This window comes from Homalodisca vitripennis, chromosome 6 (assembly GCF_021130785.1).
Source record: "Homalodisca vitripennis isolate AUS2020 chromosome 6, UT_GWSS_2.1, whole genome shotgun sequence".
NCBI lineage: Eukaryota > Metazoa > Arthropoda > Insecta > Hemiptera > Cicadellidae > Homalodisca > Homalodisca vitripennis.
Window position 1 is genome coordinate 159,091,530 of NC_060212.1, and position 21,312 is coordinate 159,112,841.

Consider the following 21,312-nt stretch of genomic DNA (forward strand, 5'->3'; position numbering starts at 1 on the left):
TAACAAAACGATGACAACTTTTTATCAGTTTTGATCAAAAACATAAAAGAAAAATGTTGTAATATTTCTACATCAACGACACCTACGTATTCTAATATTATGCATTGGGGGATTACCCATGGACTTAATTTGTTAAAATAACGACCCAATATGTGATTCAGTATTGTTTTTGATTGATCATTTTTTTAAATTACAGGTCTTTATCTGTATTCTTTCTCTAGATATTGAAGTCTACATTTCGTCTTTACACATTAAAATGTTATTAGTTGTATTTAAACCTCAGCTTTTGAAATAATAATGCTAGGCAAACTTTTATTATATATTTTGAATCAACAAAACACTTGGTTTTGATTGTTATATTCTTATTTTTAATTAAGAATTCTTAATTATGGTTATCATGTTATTTCTTTAAAGATTACTTGTAACGCTGAGCATTTATAATACAGTTTGAATTTTTCGGAGCGTTTACGAGTTTCAAACTGAAATTTTGTATATCAAATTTCACGAGTTTGAATAAGGGTTATAAAGCCATCGAGCTTGTAGTAAATCTAATGCTTTTTAGTGTTATTTTACATTATTTATTAGGCTTGTAGCGCAATTAAAATATTAATTAGAGAGCAATTAAGTCATAAAATAACAACGAACAACACACACCCTTATTGAAGAGTTTTTTTTTTTTTTTTTTTTTTTTTCATTTTGCCATTTTGCGGGAAGGGAACATTCGAGACCAATAAATTTTGAGTATACAAAACGTAAGTCATATTTCCTAAATTCTTATTTTTTTCCATTATTAAAAAATTTACATTAAGTGATTATTTTTCCATATGTTTTTAAATCAAAGTCATTTCACGGGTAATGATATTGATAAAATGTAATAAAAATATTATACATTTTAAGATATACATCTATGCAATCAATACAAGTTACGAATATCTTTTTTATTTATTTTTTTATTGTCTGATTTTAACTTTGTCTACATTGATACGGCAAATAAAATTACTTCTACTTAGTTGTTGGTAGTTTTGACGTTTTCCGAACTTGCTCCTAAATTAGAAGCTGGACATTTTCCACGGGCAGTGAAATGTTCCCATGAACACATCAATATTACCGTCAGTGGGGTCGCGCGAAGACACCACCAGTTCACCCCCTGAGGAGAGTTTGACATCGGTCCACACACAGTGACAGCAGAAACACAGAATGTTGTGATATATTGTGAGACAAGCATGACGAACCGTGTCGATGTTGGGGGTGGGTGAGGGTGCTAAGATATACAACACCCCGCGCTTCCCGAAACCCACCCGATTCCCAGTTTCGGACGTTTTGGCCTCTGGGAATGGCCCGAGACATCGATTAACCGTGACTGTCGGGCGACGCGACTAGCGACATAACAGCCTGGGGAATTATTATTGCACTCATTACCGTCTACTGGCAGGTTCACTGAACTGTGCAAAACTGTGTTTTCTACATTCCTTGAATCATTCTTCCGAATTAAGCGGGTTGTACTATTTTATTCCGTCGAAAACCTTTGAAAGTATGATAGTCGAGGTGGCGAGAATTATTCCTTCCGAACTAATAAATCGATCAGCATTAAAATGTATTTGTGTGTGAGACAGGTACCGTTCAAAATCTTTAATTATTTCTATTATATCCTCCTATTTCGACCTCCACCAAACCAAACGCAGCTGACAATCGATGTTTTTGTTAATTCCCCAATCGATTAAAAAAATTCGTGCTCTTACAAAGATGGTAGTTTGGTAACTGAACTATACTAAAATTAAATCTGAACCCCAAGGATATTCACTTTGTTCAATCCTGCAACCCAGTGATGTATAGACTGGGAATAAAATAATCATTATTAAAACTCTAAGGCTTCACAAGTAAGTGTGCGTGTTCATATTTATCCATTGATTCATGTTAATCGTTTTGTAGTCCGGATATTTAGCTCTCTATGGTAACATTTGTACTAGGGTTAGGATCGGAAAAGTTTTCATAATTAAACTGTATTTACTTATACAATACCAGTTATTTAAATTTTTAGTGGACTGCATATTTTTGGTGTATACAATTTGAGAATAAAAATTAAAATATCAGTATAGAAATATTTGTAATTTGTAGCGGCTAACACAAGTACAGGTTGTGATGAAAATAATTTGCGATAAAAATAAAAACAATGATATTTGACAATTAAGCCCTCATCCGCCGACCTCCCTCAGAGAAGTCGGAATTTTTACAAGGGCAATCGAATAAATCTATTTAAGGGCCGGGAACCTAATGGGGCGAGGTAGGGTCATCTACGACTCCGGCCTTGTAAACAACACATACATATCCCGGTGGACAGTGGGCAGGGGGCAGCGGTCACCCAGCCCTTACATCCTCACTTCCGCTTCCTCCCAGCAGCCGTCCGTCTCCCGTGGCACAATCACTTCCGGTCTGCACTGATCAGCTTCCTTATGGCGCTCCCAATGTGTTGGCATCCCTCTCTGAGGACGTCTTGTTTGTCTGGTAGTGCAGCCTGAGAACAGCTATCGAATTGTCCAAACGAGTATAACAGCTAACAGTATGTGATTGCTTTACATATGAAGTATAATTTTGTTGATTATTGTAATGTCAGGTATTCTGTTTATTCAATATTCCTATTCACTGGAAAATTAATGCGCGTTAGTGTAGAACGTGTGTAGAAATATTCAAATCCTTTTTAGGTCTAAACCTTCATTGACATATACCTCTTCATTTTCGTCTGTCCAAAAATAAAAAGCTTTACTTCTTTTAGCTGTAGCTCTCCCTCCAAATTGGGGTTTGTATGTAAAGATTATTTATAATTAAAAATTACCTCATTAAGTGATACCTCATTTTATAGGTTTTTATACCAGCAGAACGATGGTAAAAATTATAGGTTTTAAACCTTACTCCGTCCAACATAGCGACCAATTGAAGTTGGAATTACACCTTTGTTCAAACTATGCCTTTTTTGGTAGAGTTTTCATTGATTGAGTTACACGCTGTCGTTAGCTTTGTCTCGTCTTCACACAAAGGGTGATCACATTTAAACATTTTCAACTGTCCTCATCTCCTATTTTGTGAAGAGGGGGCAATTTTAAAATCCATCGGTTTCAGGTGGTGTTATTAGATGTCTCGATAGAGATTCTGAACTTTTGAACTTTTCAACCGTTCAAACGTTTGCGTTGGGTGAAGACGTTTTGGACATTTGATTATTATACGACACATAATTTACATGGTAACAATAGTTCAAGGGTTTAGAGAATAGAGAAAAATGGTACTCGCGTAAAAAAATCGCTTGATATTATAGTGATGTTTTATTGTATACATACTCGACATGTGCTTCTTACAATTGACTCGTTGTTTGTCTGTCCGTCTGTGCGATAGCTTTTTATAGAAAGATCATAGAGATTTGAAACTTGGTACTTAGGTTCTTTTTGGTCCATAGAGGAAATCTATTGATTCGGCATCAAAAAGGCAGCAAATTTAGTCGGTTTTGTCATAAGTTAGGTTAGCCATGGCGTGGATCATTACTACCAACCAGCCTTATAACAGTGTTCGTTTCATGGACACTACATAAATTAAGTATGAAAAGCTTTTATTTTGAGGTATTGATGGGAAATCTTCACTTTTTTGAAAAAGATTTACGGCCATTTCAGTTAGTAGTCTCGTAATTTTCTGTTGGGTCGTTATACTACGTTGTATACGTTTATGTAACGTTCTTCATAATTAAGACTGGCTCTCCGCTTCTGCAAGGAAATATCAAATGGTTTGAACCATGGAGAGATTTTGGTAACTAGGTGACAATTTCCACAATCGGGGCGGCTAGCCGGCTGGCTGGCTACCGGCCACACAGCTAGATGCTGCTCTGCTCAGACGTAGTCGCTGTCGCTGCTGAGGCGTGGGCAAGCCCTAATTGTGGCTGATGTGAGCCTGTTATTTATCGAGCCCATTGTATCCAACGGCCGCCGCGACCCAGGAGCCGATTCGCGCCCCCGCACGTCAAAATACAGTAGCACCGGTGCGGCACGGGCTAGCCGCCCGAACTCCTTTCCTGGCTCTGGCATTCCTCAGATGGTCTTCTGTCAGGAATTTTTCGATAAATTTCAATTTTCGAGGTACTCCAATGTCTATGGTAACGCGTTAGACAGTTTTTCGTGGGGTTGGGGTGGACGAAACATCTGCATTCAAAACTATAGTTGAAAACTCTTATCACAGGTAACTATCATGGGGATGATTGAATCAATGCAAATGTTCAAGTTACCCTTCCGACCATAGCTGTATGATGTGCAGAAAACTCGATTGCTCCGCCGTGTTTTTGGATTGAGTCTAAAAGATCGTAGTGAACTCGGTTGTGCAACTTATGAGACCTTAATGAGAACACTTTCATCTAGATTACACTGGATGGCTGCTCTTCGTTCTATGTCTCTGGTGCAAAGATGTCGTTTAGAATGTCTCCATCGCCAACCTTTATAAATCTATTTAGACAGGCGTGGACTCCAGATTTCAGGAGTTGATCCTGTGACAGTGTCAGTTTTCAGTCATGCTCTAAGCAAAATTCAACATTCACATAGAATATTCTTAATTATGCGTGACTCTTAATTAATGATTAACGGTGATAGTAAATATTCTCATGGAAACAACCACATACGGTGGCATAAACTGATTACCACCAGACCTACGGATGCTGCACAAAAGGTTAGAATTGTGCTCGTTCGATCCAGCGGGAGTTCGACGGATACGGGGCGTTTCAAAATATTTTGGAATTTGCTTTTAAAGGTGAAAATAAACAAAAACGTTCCTCTAACACTATGGTTTATTTCGCTTCGTTTAGAATAGACTACGACTGTCTGTCTGTCTACGTTTTAACAGAAAATCATAATTAAACGTCAGAAAAGTTGATTTGGCGTTGTAATTCGGTATATTTATAGCCTATATTTCATTAAAATGTTACTTTCTGCAAAAAATCTTTAAACATAGAAAATGTTAATAAGAAAAATGTAATAGTTTGAAAATGGCAACGTTCTACAAATTTTAAAACAAAATTCGAGACTATTTCTGCGAGAAGAGAAAAACTTGTTACAAAAATATTTACCGCTCTAGTGCAAATCACTTAAGTCTGTATACATCAGACCAGATGCCCTAAATAGGTTCAACCCTGGTTCAAATTCAGCGTACGGCTTTTAGAACATAGGCTAAATACGAGAACAAATTATTAAAGTATCTGGGGTCCCATGGGCCACGAAAGTTGAAAGCAGGTTTTTTTAAGGACAATTACTTGTTTCTCACATCTCCATTTATCTCTACTGTATCGAGTTTAGCCAACAAAAAGTAAAAAAAAAAAAAAAAAAAAACGCCATTCCGTTATGCCTGCAATTATTTATTAAACAAAAAATAGACTTCAACTCCTTGTTCAAATTATAACTATAAAAGGTTTAAAATGTCGTTAAAGTTTATACTTTAGTCTTAAAATTAAGGTATTCTAGTAGTCAATATTTCATAGTAAATGCAATCTCGTTCATTTAAGAATATACTTAAACGTCCTGTTACGATGGAGGACATTGATTCGATCAAATGGTTGATTTGATCAAAACATATTTTAATTATGTGCGATAGCTAATATTTGATGTAAACTTTATTTACATGTTTAACAACATGTTTGGTTAGTATCAATACAAAATTATTTCCGCGTACAATGAATATTCATTGATTTATTTGGTGGTTAGTCAAATTTTCTCAATTTTATTATACTTTCGGTGATACCATATTAAAATCAAATTTTAACCATGTTGGACCTGATTGAGAAAATAACTGAATCGATCAGTAATGTCGTAAATAAATAATAGTCTACAACAATACAGTAATCTCGTTACTGTTCACAAATATGACTCAAATGTGGTGTCAAACTGTTCCATCTCATTACTGACACGTTTGTATAAAATGTTATACAAGTCGAGAATACAATATAGTACTTTTATCCGCCATTATGAATAATGTTTTTAATGAGGACGCCACATTTAACAAGTCAGAATGTGACTTGAGGGAGAAGACAACATGTACCTGTAGTTCACGGTTGAGGTTCAGTATGATTGGACATTTTCAAACTCATCGCTAACCCGCTGGGTGTCTGAGCGGGACCATTGACCCGCGAGGCACACCGTTCTCATTAGAGCGCTCTGGCGGAGATTACCACAACTACCTGATGCCAGTACTAGACGCAGAACTTTGTTTGACTATTCATCAATAATGATTGTTAGTAGAGAGAGCATGTTACTTTTGATTTTACACTTTATTTCATGATTATTGTTATTACTTATTTATTTTTATTCACAACTTGAACTTATTGACTTTATTTTAAGAGGATTATGGCTGAAAAGGTATTTATTTAGTCTAAAAAGGTTATGTTTTTAAATACTCCCCATGCATAAGCATGCCATAGTAAAAAGACATATTTTTGACCTGACTCTTTATAGCGGTTTTCAGATTTTCCTCAGACATTACGCTGATACCGTAAGTAGCAAATCCCACATTTACAAAAATATACGTTTACTCACACATCCAGATTTTGCGCGAAGTAATTTTAAGAAATAATATTACATAATTCCTCTTTTTTATATTGATTATTGTTGGTGGAGTATCCAAATTGATGATTAATTTCATAGTATATAGAACTCCTTACCGCTTTCTATCTTTAGTATTCTAAGAGCGTCACAAAAATTGAAATTCTACCATTTCATTTAATAGTAAGTTGGTTCAGTAACGTTCCTATTTTTAATTTTATCTCAAGGAAATTCACTCCTGTTTATGTATAAATCAACATTCATACAAAATCGGGCTTTCTCGAGAGATCTTGCCACTTAAAACCACATTTCTGCTTATTAAGTTGGTTTTCATGGCAGTGTTTAAGTATAATACAACTTACACACCAATCACCAAAAGAGATGAGTATTTTGAGCTGTTTAGGCTACAAGTATGAAAAGCCACATGAGAAATCTCATATGAGTTTGTTTTCAAATCTATTTCATCTGTGATTTTCTCATTCCCATTACAGCTATCCGTAAAACCAATGCAAAAGTATTCGCTAACGCTCAGCCAAACCGTATGGAGTGACACACACTATCATCGAACTCAATTTTACATACTTAGAAATAGTTTCATGCAGTATTTTAAGTATATAGGTTGGTTCGTTTTCGAAATATCTTGCGGACAGACAGACAGACAGACTTAAAGACTGGAATTAAATTCGTCGAATGATGTTTCACTCAGCCAATAATCAACTTTAGAACAAAAAATACATTAAAACATTGTATTCCGTATGATTTAATATTTGTTCTGACGTAAAGTTATCAAGAAACAATAGTTCTTAACGCTATAGGATAGGAGTACGCCTTGCCATGTGTCTTTGCTGAGGTTACGAGCCAAACGTCAAGTCTATTGCTCATTTTATTCTCGAAATGTGTTGCGGACATTTAGACAAACAGACAATCTTAGTCTACCGAAAAGAAATTTTGACATCCCCTACCTTTGGACAAATAAAAGCGGTATATGTTAGCCTAATGTAAAAATCACTGTAAGTTATAGACAGGCTTCACTGACGCTCAGCCAAATTCCATGGTTGGACATGCACCATCATAGAACCCATTCTATCATGTTTACAGATAAAACGTTTCTGGACATTTCTTGTCTCATGATGCGTTTTTGTTCATTAAGTTAAGTTTCAAATCGGAGAGAATAATAAAAGTTATGTTGACCTATGGAGGATGCTACACTGCACAGCGCTTAAATCAAACCTTGTCATCAATCATCAAATGTCTATATTGATTGTCCGCATTATTTGTTTTCTCTTCAATCCATTAATACAAAGTACACATTAAAATCTGATATGATTGTACTCAGTTGCTTACAACTTTATTCATATTCCTATTTTCTCGTTGGAATACCATGGTTATCTATAAGACCAATGTAAAAGTATTCGCTAACGCTCACCAAAATCCCATGGAGTGATGTGACGTCATCAACTTACTGTTGCCTCTAGAAATGAAGCTTCATACACATTTCTAATCTGTAGGTCAGTTCGTTTTTTGAGGTCTCATGCAGACAGACAGACAGACAGAAATGCAATTTTTCCAGCCTCTCGAGTATTATGCTACTTTTCTGTGTGTGCTGCAATACAAGTTTTATGGCACACAACTTAGAAGCGATTAGGGAAATTGGAGGATATCTCGGATGCTAGGAGCCCTCAGCCTTATACAAATTATAAATTCCGTTATTGCATAGCCATGTTTTGGGGCTCATGTCTAGGTCCACCGTAAACGCTGCAGACGAATTTTCTTACAACGTGAGCACTTTGTATTGTATAGTACAAAATCAAAAGGATATGTGCACATTACCGTTAAGAATGTAATGAGAATATTAAAATACTGGCAGGAAACTAGTAAATTGCTGTAGTTAGTGTTGTATCCAGTGACCCACCTAGTCCACGTAGCAGAACTATAATCCAAGAGGTGCTATAATTTCCTATCGAATACCACAGACTTACAATTCCAAGCTACACAGGCTCACTGCAACTGCCTGGTACAACAAAAATAGAACAACCTAGTTACGTTGAAGTGTAGTACATAAACCTTGTGGTTTCATAGGTTGCGTACAGTATTTCCATTGCAACTGTCAATGATAGATTTCATTGTTTGAACCTGCGTAATATTTGGATTTTATAGACTCTCAAGGGAAGCATTTTATACATTGTGTAAAACAGGCACTTCGATATGATATCCCTGAAATCAATATAAGCTCTTCTACAGTGATACAGATTTGTTATGAAAGTTCGTCTATTAAACATATACCGTATGTAACTTATAGACATCAACATCGTAATTGAAAAATAATTTCCATTCTTCCTATATTCACTTAGCTCCCGATGTTTTAATACAGTACAACATCTCGCTTATTAATTCTAAAAACTTTTACGTTGATTAAGTGAAAGTGTGATATTATAAGAAAAAGCTGTTAGAACATAATGTTTTTTAAACAAAAACCACACAACACTGTGGAACAAGTTTATAGATAAAAAATTAATAGATATACAATATTAGTTCAGTAAATAACATCAATCAATGAAAAGAATAATATACTGTAAGTACAAATTGTAGGAAGCGGTACAGTCAACTACTTCAAAAACTAGAATGTGGCTGCTTAGTCGACTTTTGTAAATCGGAATGTCTGATAAATGAGATTACTGAGTTTTTAAAGCGTGAAATCCAAGAACAAAAGTTTTTGATGTTAAAGAGAGTGCCAAAATCCCCATACACATTGTTATCCACCTGAGAGGTGGAGATGAGCGGCGCCATAAATATAAACGCTGGACTGTAACGAGTCAAACTGATGCGCGATCAAGTGGCGAGAGACATCAACAGACCAGACGCGCCTGACCTTGGACCTGAGCCTTACTGGAACTGGAACTGGAGTGCGGCGACACGACAGCGCTCTGGTGAGTGGCGGAGGCAGTGACAGCAGCACCGGAACATCCGGCCGGAGCAGCGAGACGGGATCCGGTTCCGGGGACGGCTTTGTTATTCATAGCCCCACATATATTATATCTGCAGGGGTGTTGACCATGTTCTGCACGCTGCTGGAGCGGTAGGGTTAGGGCCGAGGGGGCGACCCTTCTGCAGCTACGAAGGGCCCGTGCTTCCAGCATCACAGGGGTTGACAAATCATCGTTAATTTATTGCTTGAACATAACCTAAAAATAGATTCAGGGAAACAAGCAATTTTTTGTGAATTTTTTGCGGCGATCGGCAATTCTATAAAAATTCAAAGTCATATTTTACAAATGTAACTATGTATTAATACTAAAAAAAAAAAAAATGAAACGTGGGTAGGAACCTACCAAAGTGTACTTTAGTTTTTCAAATGTTTTTCAAGACACATAATTATTTTTATCAATTTTAATTTGAACCCATTAATATTATGAAGACATTACTCGAATGTACGTCCATACAAAAACTTTTCTGTACTCCAATAATTATTATATCAGCTTCATATGTTACTGTACTCTGTCCAGAGAGCCGTGGCCCTTGCATGCAGATCCCACCCTGTCCAACTCAAAGACCCCACATCATTCAAGGGTTCGTTTGGTATGTAGGATTCACCATTAGAACATTTTTCAGCAACTATGTATATCTCAAAGACTGAAAACTGAGTAAACTGACCGAATAGCCAGCTTGTAAAGTGTAGTGTTATATTCTTGTACAATACTTTTATAATACCGACTGAACAGGTTTTTTTTCTAAAATGCATTATTACCATCAACACTTGATAACTCAAATCGCTTGGAATTACCAGGCAACTCTGATTATATATTTTGTTTAATGAGACGGACCTTTTTGGACAATATTTGTTAAGTATTTTTAAATTCGAAAACTTTCAAGAAGTAATATTCAATAAAAGATAAAAGTTTACAAAAATAAAGAAAATCCCGGACATACCGCCCTTACATAAGGCAGCCTAAGTGGGCAAATCTACGGTCAAGAGCGCCGCGCTGCCCCTGATAATCCTTTTGGCTAACACTGTTAAGTGGGCAAGTTCTTGGTGGTATATTGAATTCTGTACAGTATATTGTACTCAGGATTTTCAGCCTCGTGGACTGACTATGATGCTAGCCATCCGTAAAATTCAAACAGCTAACAATAATTAATTTTTAATGTACAATGTAATTCTATTATTGTGGATACTAACGTAAAAGCTTTGCTACTGCTTGGCCCAATAAGCTCAACACCACTCTTTTTGAAACGATTATAGAACATTTATTGCAATATTATTTTGTAAATAATATAAGTGTTCTTTCTAAGAATTCATTTGTTGCAAAGGAAATATAACAAATAAGTCACCGCGTTAGATTACCGACAAAGAAACCTATTGTAAACAAAAAAGATTATATAGTGGAAGAATAAATAGTTAGGAGTTTTTTTTTTTTTTCAAAATTCTTGTTTCTTCTTTTACATTTACTGTATGGTATCAAAAACAGTGTTTTAGTTAATTATGTAGCAGAGGGCACATATAATGTCACATTTTAGTTTTTTTTCACTAAATAGCATTTACACAATCATTGTTTTTAATTATGTTGGCCGTGTCGTTATGATTATAACAGTTTTTATTAAATAAAATTTAAAAATTTATCCTTTTAATAGTTTAAATGATATAGAAAACCTTATTACTTTAATTACGGTTCGTCAAGTACAAATTACCTTACTAATTTAGGGTAGTTTTTAACTTTTAACTTTCACTATTTTCGTTTTTTTTTTTCGATTCAAAAGTTAAATTTCCTGGTATTAAAACATTATCTTGTTTCTATTGGCCATTTTTCATTATTTAAAAACCCTGCTTTTGTTTTTCGACATATTATTTATTTAACATTATCCCTATTGAAATAAAATTGAAATGGGTTACCTGTCTTTTTATTTTAGGTATTTTTCATCATCGATTCTGAAAGCTTTGTATAAAACGTGCTCTCATGATTTTATTTTAAATACTAATAAATTAAATAGTCTTCTGTTCTATTTCAAATACTCGTTTAATGTAACAATGACCAAATTGTAAAAAAAATATTAAACGACATTTTCCTCTATTATCAAAACATAGAACGTTTTTTTTAATATTAACAAAGTGCAAAAAATTATCTCACAAGCGGCAAAAAGTAACCGCCCCCGGGTGGGCTCGAACCACCAACCTTTCGGTTAACAGCCGAACGCGCTAGCCGATTGCGCCACGGAGGCTTCGGTGGTTGGGTGATAGAAATGTAAACTGTTGAACCTGTTCACGTCTTTTATCATTATGCCCCACCACCTTATTGGAAACTTAGCGAAGTAAGAACTAAAGAGTTTACATTTTGCACGCTTCATTTCTATATAAGCAAGGCTGAGTTCGACGACGTTGCATGTCACTTCACGGGATTTGGCTCAGCGTTAGTGTAAATCTTTTACATCGTCTTATGGATAACCGTGACGGTAATGACAAATTTGTAGGATATACATAATACATGAATTAAAAAAAACTGAGTAGAATCATACGGCATTTTAACAAGTAATATATAGTCTAATAAAATGGTCCATAGACTTAAAATTTTGTAAGCACCTCAGCGAAGCCTGTCATGTGACACGTGGTGTAGCTACTCCTACCTTATACAGTAATTATTTAAGATTTTTTAATTTTAAAACCGGCTTCTGTACGTAATGGTACCAATAGAAGGCTGATACGATTACGTTTTCCAACTACGGGGGTGTGTACCCATCAAGTGCCATCCTGTGCTATAGATTAGGCCTAATATTGCCGAGAACATAAAATCTGATACAAGCAACATAACGCATAGTGCAGTATTGTATTGTAAATACAATTCTCGGGTCTTTTTCGTTTAAGGGCCAGCACCTTACAAACATACTATACCTGACTGACAGTGCATTTAATCGTTTTTTGTGTTTGTGTTATTAGTTCGTAGAGCAGTAGTCCAGGTACTACTTCTAGTATAAACTCGTCTTATCTTATCAGTGATAAACGCGCGCCGCTTATCTTTTGCCTGTAATGAAACCTACTTAGTTTTTCTTGTTCAATAAAGCGTGATGAGTTGATTTGGGCTTGGACTTTGCAAGCTCGAGTTAATGTTTTTTCTAAAACAGCAAGCAGCGCAAAGCGCTGCGCAGCGGGCAAGCATCGCGTGATCTGAGTTTTGAATAGGCAAGCTAGGGTCTTTTGTGCTGGCCCTTAAACGAAAAAGACCCCAATTCTCAAATTTGGCCACCAGTTCTTCTGCATTAGTTTTACTGAGAATGACATGGACATTATTTCAGGATTGGGAACAAATCAACTAAACTTTGGCTACTGATATGTTGGATTCTTGAAATAAAAGTTTTTATAGCGCGTACCTACTGTTACTTGTAGAATAGTACATTTCATAACTATCAAAAGTGGTCTTTTCTGGAACACGATAATGTTTCATTTACCAGTGTTACTTCAAAAGTTAGATCAGACACCGGGATATCTTCTGGTACGAGTCACAAACAGTACTTTTCATGGAAACTTAATCATAATAATAGATTAATAACAGTAGAAGAATTTCAAGGATCAACAATAATATTTGATAACAAATAATGACAACCGTTATGACCAGTCTGCATTGTTCTAAGTTCATTAATACAGCTGATTTCTATGATTGTAGGTACCTACTTACTTTAACTTTAGGCCTATTCAACGCAACTGGTGTTATAACGCATAACTACTAACTGTTTTCCTGTTAATTTAAAACACATTCCTGGGAAAGTGCCACATTAGTCCGGTAAAATAAGGATGCAACCTCGGAATGAAAGATAATAAGCTAAAAATTTGCACACGTATTTATTTTTAATGGTATAAAACTTACCTCAAAAGTCTCATAAGCGACTTAAGATATTTAAGGTCAAAGGCCATGAAAATCATAATAATAAAAAATTTATAATATGATAATTATAATAACAATAATAATAATATTAAGTAATAATAATAATATTAAGTGAATAATTAGCATTATAACTCATTTATTTATTGTATTCTACTGGCAGACCTCGCATTATCGTATATACAGGTAAGCGTTCCCCTACTCTTTGCGCTGTATCTCAAAAAGGGTTGAACGTACATAAAATTACTTCAAACAAAAGTTGAAGAGAATTTTCCCCGTTCTACAATTTCTCTAACTACCTTCAAAGTCATTTAGCGTAAGGGAAACGAGATATTTGCAAAATTATTTTGCCTTATTTTACTGAGTTACATTCGGTGCAGTGCGATGAGGTTAAGACTATTTAAAAGTACTATAGTCCGTAGTAAGGAACGCTTGTTCTTTGTTCACTGTTCTCTCACTATTTTTCTAAAATTAGATTGCATGAATAAAGCTGTTATATAATTCATGTATTAAATATTTATAGAATAAAAGAATAAATAAATAGGTCTTTATTTAGCAAGCGTCCATCAGTACAAAAACTGTTTTTCATGAAAACTCTTGTCAGTACACATGGAGAACAATATCGTCTTCTACTAAATACCATAAAATGAGAAGTTTTGGTACGCAAGTTTCTCTGGATCTACACTGCATCAAAACTCCTAAACTAAAAACCACCAAATGGTAGATTTTATAGGCAGGGTCCTTAACAACTCCTTCGCCTCGGGTTCTCCGTACCAAATACCATCAAATGAGAAGTTCTGGTATGCAAGTTTTTCATGATCTCGACAGTTTTCCGAAATCAATCCTTCAAAATTATATATATTGTGCAAAAGAACGATTTAATTAGGCAAACTCTCCAACATGTGTATGACGTCGGGACTCCAAAACTAATACTTTCTGAGTGAAAGATTTTGGTAATCAAGTTCCCCCAACACTAACTCAGTAAAATAAGGCAAAATAAGGATGCAACCTCGGAATGAAAGATAATAAGCTAAAAATGTGCATACGTCTTTATTTTGATGGTATAAAACTTACCTCAAAAGTCTCATATAATCACGTGTACGCGACTTAAGATATTTAAGGTCAAAGTTCATGAAAATCAGTTTTTTGCAAATATCTCGTTTCCCTTAAGCTAAATGACTTTGAAGGCGGTTAGAGAAATTGTAGAACGGAAAATTATCTTCAACTTTTGTTTGAAGTAATTTTATGTACGTTCAACCCTTTTTGAGATACAGCGCAAAGAGTAGGGGACCGCTTACCTGTATATACGATAATGCGAAGCCAGCCAGTAGAATACAATAAATAAATTAGTTATATTGTTAATTATTCACTTAATATTATTATTATTACTTAATACTATTATTATTGTTATTATTATTATCATCATTATTAAATTTTTATTATTATTTAATATACCATATTTATAGATATTAATTACCGGACTACACCTCTTTGTGTCGAGACTCCCAACTAAAACTTTCTAAATAAACTATACTATTAGGCAGATTGCCTAATATCTCTGGCGCAGTACTCCGAACTAAAATCTTCAAAATGAGAGATTGTTTACGCAGTTTTCCACACAACTATCCCCTAGGGTTTCTTGAACTCAAAACCTTATTTTAATGCTTAAATCACTGCATATCTTTTAATCACTATAACTTCTTATGAAAACCCCTCACTTGTTTTTGTTTGCAGCAGTTGCCAAACTAATAGGTAATTTGTAAAGAAACGCGTTAGAAATACTCGCAAAACATTGAATGCTTATGTCGGTATAGTAAAATGATTAAATCATAATGTTGGAAATAAACTATTCACTTTACTTACTGATCATTATTTAGCACTATCATTGTTAAAACAACTGTTTACAATTTATTCATAGCTAATACAAAAATTACAATGTAACATTTACAAATCATCAGCGTCCACGAAGAGCTAACAGAATACAGGTATAAAGAATATACAAGCTCGTATGAAAGGCCAATTCTTCTAACATCTAACTCAGTGATGGACGGGCAACCCTGTCACAATAACCCTGTGTTTGGAAGAAAAAGAAGAGCCGATATTCGGACAAAGTTATATAACTGTGAAATTGGCTGATCAATGGTTAGCCCGACCTAACGCCAACCATCATGTTACTAACTATTACAAAGAGCACAACAACCATTTGGAACGGAGTAAGTTGATTACACTATCAATATTTGAGTGATGAATACTCCACCTCAAGTACCCAGGCATATGGAGGACAAGTTTGGTACTTCTTTCTAAGACTACAAGACAACTTACTCATCTAGGCATTTTGAAGGACAGGATCAGGTTCCAAACAAGGAACAGGATCGACTTCCAGATTTGCAATGAAGCATTTTCTCAAACCATTGTGAGATCAGAGAGATGATGTCCTATTGAACATCACTGGTCAGTATTCTTAACTTCCAGCCTGATCCTCTCTAGACAATAATAATATACTATATTGAAGCGTTACATGGAAAGCGTTGAGCCCTGTTATCAAGAAATGATAATGAAATTATATATTATATTCTCCCCTAACTAGTGAACAAATGACGTGTATAAAGTTGTGAACGTGCTGTCGCCTCAAACCAAGTGGAGGAGCCCAAGAATGTAACGTGTCAACTGGGAGGCTGAAGTGGCAGAGCCTGGTACATTTGTTGGTTCCTAGAGTGCGTGGTTGCGGTAACTGGCTAATTAGCATCTCTGGGTGTGCTCTTGAGCTTCTTAATTAAGCCTTCAGCACTCCTGCCCTTGCTTTGGCACAGCTTTATACAACACTAACTAACCGCCTCTCGTCTCCTGTCGCCTCGCCTCGCCTCGCCTCTTCAAACACTGAAAAAGTGTCTCTTTTTGAACCGCGTGCATCGTATTGACGCAAACAGCTTGTTTATAACCCCCCCCCCACCCGGACTCTTCATCCCCTACAGCTACATCCGAGACTTTTCTTGAAAGCGATGTTCGCTTAGCAATTAAACTCTAAATTGACGCCCGGTTGAAAACTGGCGTGTGAATGAATGAATGAATCCCACGGCGTAAATCCAGCAAAGGTATCCTCACAGGGACGCCCCAACGATCTCGCAATTATCACGCCTCAACGAGCCTCAACGACAGCCAGTTTCGCGGAGTCGCGGCCTTTTCGTCGTTAACGACTTTAGCGCTTCCGCAACACTTGGCTTGGTTCTGGTTCACAACGATCTGACCTTTTCAAAACGAAGAAATTATCTCTAGTGGATGAGGAATTTTCGAATCCTCAGAGTTGCAAACAAAAGTTCCGTTTTACACCAATGAAACGTTACAGTGTTGAACCGGCTGCTCTGTAAACGTGCAATTGTAACACAGATGATTAAATTAGTTTTCTATTTCTTAAAGTAAGGCTCAATTGGAATATGGATGCATTTAAAATTATTGATAAAGAGGAATACTGAAGCATAAGCATATTTTTAGGTGGCCGGTCTGATGAAAATTATCAAGGGTTTCAGGTTGTCGAAAGATTGCTATCATAATCCAAATTTTAAAATATTTTGGCCATACTGTGGAGAGAATTTTAGTCATAAACTATTACCAAAACCTGTTCGTCTAACAGTTTTAGACTGAAGATTGATCACTGCGAGGCCGAAATATTATATCAATTGTTTTTTTTTGCGATGGCAATTTGTTGACGCTGTTTGAGCCTGAAAACAGTCTTTTGTGTATTAACGTAAGTTCAGCTGACTGCTGCGACTTGGAATAGTTATAATAACCAATTTACTAACAGTTGCCCGCGGTTTCGCACGCAATTTTCAAAATCTAAGAGCGTACCCTTTGTAGTCAATTATTTTATGATTTAATATAGTGGAGTCCTATAACAATTTTCAAACAGAAGTAGGTACTTATCCTACTTTTATTAATTTTATGTATTCGTGGTTGAAACATTAAAAAGTTACATGAAATTGGTACTGTTTCTTATTAACGGATTAGCGTGTGTAGGAGTATACATATTCGGTTTGAATCAATTACATTTCTGACGCCATAGTCGTGTTTGCTTGGTTTAATGTCTTGATAAAGAAGATATATACATAAAAGGGGGCTGGAAACCTACTTGGGTCAAAAATCGTCTGCTTTGCCTTTGTAATTTAATCCGGTCTAAGTTATTTCGGGTGATCTTGACTTCTCCAGACGAAGGAAACATCTACGTAGGACGGAGAAGCTCCACATATACAACCTTTTTATCAACGAATATTATAAAAGTGTCTATTCCCATCGTATAAATTCACATTCATTTATTGGTGACACGGTTTAGTTTGCCTTGTTGCCCTGATCAATAAAATATATACACACGCTGGTTTTCATGACATACTTTTACCCTTATAATCTACTTCCGGTATGAGACATTTAAAGTGCTATATTTGAGTTTGCCTTTTATATAACGACGAAGAAAAGGTATACACACTTACGTACGACTGAAAAACAACTGCAGTGTAAAAGTGTCTACTCCGAATGTCTACATTATACTCCGGTCTAATTTAACTACGGTTCTACAGTTACATTTACGCTGTTGCTCCGAGCAAGACGATGTATACATATGTAGGTCTCATGCACCAAATTTCTGGTGCTATAATTTATTTTGATTATTTACTCCATTGAAGAAAATATATGCACATGTAAGCTTAAAAAGAATACTTCGGTCAAATAGAATCTTCCCCGTGACTTGTGTTCTGATACCAGTATAAGGCAAGAGTAAACATACCAAAATGCAAAGGGAACCAGCCAGTTTCGAATACATTCTGTGCGTACACTAACAGTTTTGATAATTAAGATGGGTCTTATAACAGATTTTAAATTGCCATTTCCAACGCTTTCGTTGCTTTAAATTTGGCCCTGGCGCAATCTTGGTAAAAATTAGATAGTTACTTCGTCTTTGCAATCTGCATTACAGTACTGATCAAGGACTGAATGTTTAGTAATGCTAAAATTTTAATGCAAAAAAATGTTTCTGCCTCTTTAACGAAATCGGGCTTAAAGTGCCTACAGTGTTTACTGTCACTTAAATTTCAATTATGTTTCGTTAATATTATAACTATTATTCCAAATTCTGAAATATTCGGGGAAACGTTTTCAATTTTTCTCTCCATTAAAACATTTTTCGGATTTCAACGAATATTTAAAAAATCTTTAGTCGAATCGGTCCAGCCGTTCTGTGCACAAGCTAGGTGCATACAAATTTCAACACGGGCTCAAAGTATATGTCTACATTACCACACAATATATACCATACACGATGTGCAAGTTTCTTTTATTTTCTGTGATCGACGCCAATAGCATTATTTAACGTTTTTACATTTATGTACAAAAAATGTAGATTTTTTAAATAATGGGTTTAAAGAGTATGACTGCTGTTTCTTATCGTGTTACATGTAATCTTCAAAGGATTATTATTCAATATACCAGAGATCAAGGTAAAAATATCAAAGTAGTTGCTGGCTGACCGCTCGAGAACGATCTGATCTATAGACTTGACATTTTGCATGAAGCCCCATTTCCATATAAGCAAGAAAGAGTTCGATGATAATGCATATCACTCTATAGGAGTTGGCTGAGCGTTAGCGAACATTTTTACACTGGTCTTAAAGGTAACCATGGTGGCAACGAGAAAATCGCAGAATAAATTAATTTGATTTGTAAACAAACCAAATACAGTTATATGGCATTTTAACATGTGGCCTGTAATTCATGTAGGATAATGAAATCGTTAATTTCTTCCTATGATTGATCGAGGATATAATGAAAGTCTTATGTTGCAATCGAAGATGCAGTGATTGAGAGTCTGTTCTGGAATAGAAGACCTTTGTTGTAATGTAAGGTGTTTCTCGTAATGGAACTTCTGTGCTGTAATATCTATGTGGTAACGGAAGATATTCATGGCAATGGAATGTCTGTGCTAAAATAAGATGTTTGTTCAGAAATACACAATCGCGTTAATAAAATATCTGTGCTGTGATGAAATGACAATGTTACAAACACGAGCAGGATATGTATTATAATGGAAGATCTTTATCATGTGTTGTGCGGAAGATTTTTATATTAATTAAGCATATATCCGAAAATGGAAGATCTGTTCAATAATGGAACGTCTGTGTTGTGATGGAAGGTATATGGTAATAGAAGATCTGCTCAAAAACGAAAGATCTTTCTGTGATTAGAAGATCTGTGCTGAGATCTTTGCTTGGCAGATCTGTGTCGTAAAAGAATGTCTATGCTGTATTGTAAGATAATATCATTGCTAATTAAATATCCGCTTCTAAAATGGAATATCTGTACAGTAATAGAATGTATGAGCAGTGATGGGAGGAAATAGGTTCGGAAATGGAAGTTATAAGCGGTAAAGAAGGAATTGTTGCAGTAATGGGCGAGTTTTACTGTAATGTAACAATAGAAAATATGAGTGTTGAGGTACTTCCATTTATTGCTATGTTTGGATCGAAATTATTGTGTTATAGTGTAGAGTGAGTAAACACTTTTCTGTTGTAAATGTCCCCAGTACAATCTCGACAGCCTACTAGGCTAGGCCGCCGGTCTCTGGACTCAGCGCCATTTAAAATGCTAATGTTTGGATTATAAATTCAGTTGCCGGACAGCCGCTAGGATTACCCCTGACTTAGTGTTCCGCTACTTTACACTTTATTTAAATTGTTTGGGGACCGGCCGAGTCTACTGCATTATATCAAATATACCGGACTACTTATACGGCTGCTGTTTCGTATCAAACATGGTTTTGGTTTTGTAAACCCATTTCGGCCGTTTCTCTTCGCTGCAGTTGCTATTTCAAGTACATTTTTGACTCTAGAATTGTTTACTATGGCTATGTACTCAATTCGTGTTTATGTTTATAATTCACACCACTTGTTTATTAATACAGTAGTTCCAATGTGGGAGTGCCGATGGCGAGCGCTCTATGACGTCAGACTTGGAATCTGTGTTAGAGCTCTTGTTAAAATCCTGTTTATGGCGGTTCAATCTTTATCAGTACCGTCGATCCTGTACTGTCTCGACTTTCCCCATTATCTGTTTGATAATATCCTCGCACAGTCCAGTAGCCCACAAGGTCGGGCAGAATAAGGCTTAAAATAGGATCGGTATTTGTTAAAAAAAAGAGAAACATTCAAAGTAGTAGTTTATAAATATGTAACATTAAATTCGACAGGTCAAACAACAAATTCAATAGAGCTATAGGCTCACTGTAAAAATATCCATGTCCTAATCGTACAGTTTAATAATTTTCAGGATTTGCCGAAGTGTGATTTAATTCACTTGCTATGTTTTACAGATATGTTCACCAATATCCACGAGTTACTTTACGTAAGGCTGTTATGGACAAGAACCGAGACTTGGAATTGCCCATTTGTTGGTAAGTGATCGGATGGTTGTTCTAGAATGGATGAATGTTATCCTATAGAATTATGTAAGCACTTTACATTTTACTTTTTTACAAATTTACTTGTAGAATCTTCTCCGGTGTACAAAGATATTATTACATAGATTACGGTTTTACAAACGTAACAGCAAAAATTAAATTTCTCTACTTAAACAAACCTGCATGTCAGGTTGTGATTGAGTTATGATTAACAATTGCATTATATACGATTTAATTCATAAACCAAATGATTGTATTGTTCATAAAATTGCTGATAAACATAGTTCACTTGACCTTTTCCAAGTTTATTATACATTTAATTCAGATTTATAATTGGAATTATAAGTGATGTATTAGTATTAAAGTTTCACAAGCAACACTGCACAGTGTTAAAACTAAAGAAATATGTACGCTTAATTACAAGTTAACATTTATAATGAATATTTTTGCAAAC

General features: G+C 35.4%; 1 long non-coding RNA gene and 1 other non-coding gene across 2 annotated transcripts in view; one reads left to right on the plus strand and one right to left on the minus strand.

The window, feature by feature from the left end:
• The window catches only part of LOC124365087, a 33,537-nt gene extending 12,682 nt beyond the window's left edge, over nt 1-20,855 (plus strand). Inside the window, exon 3 of the long non-coding RNA XR_006922700.1 lies at nt 20,772-20,855. This is a non-coding gene — a long non-coding RNA (uncharacterized LOC124365087). The remainder of the gene's footprint in view (nt 1-20,771) is intronic.
• Nucleotides 11,698-11,771, minus strand: Trnan-guu. Its single transcript has one exon. It is a non-coding gene; the product is annotated as a tRNA-Asn (tRNA).
• Nucleotides 20,856-21,312: the final 457 nt, after the last annotated feature.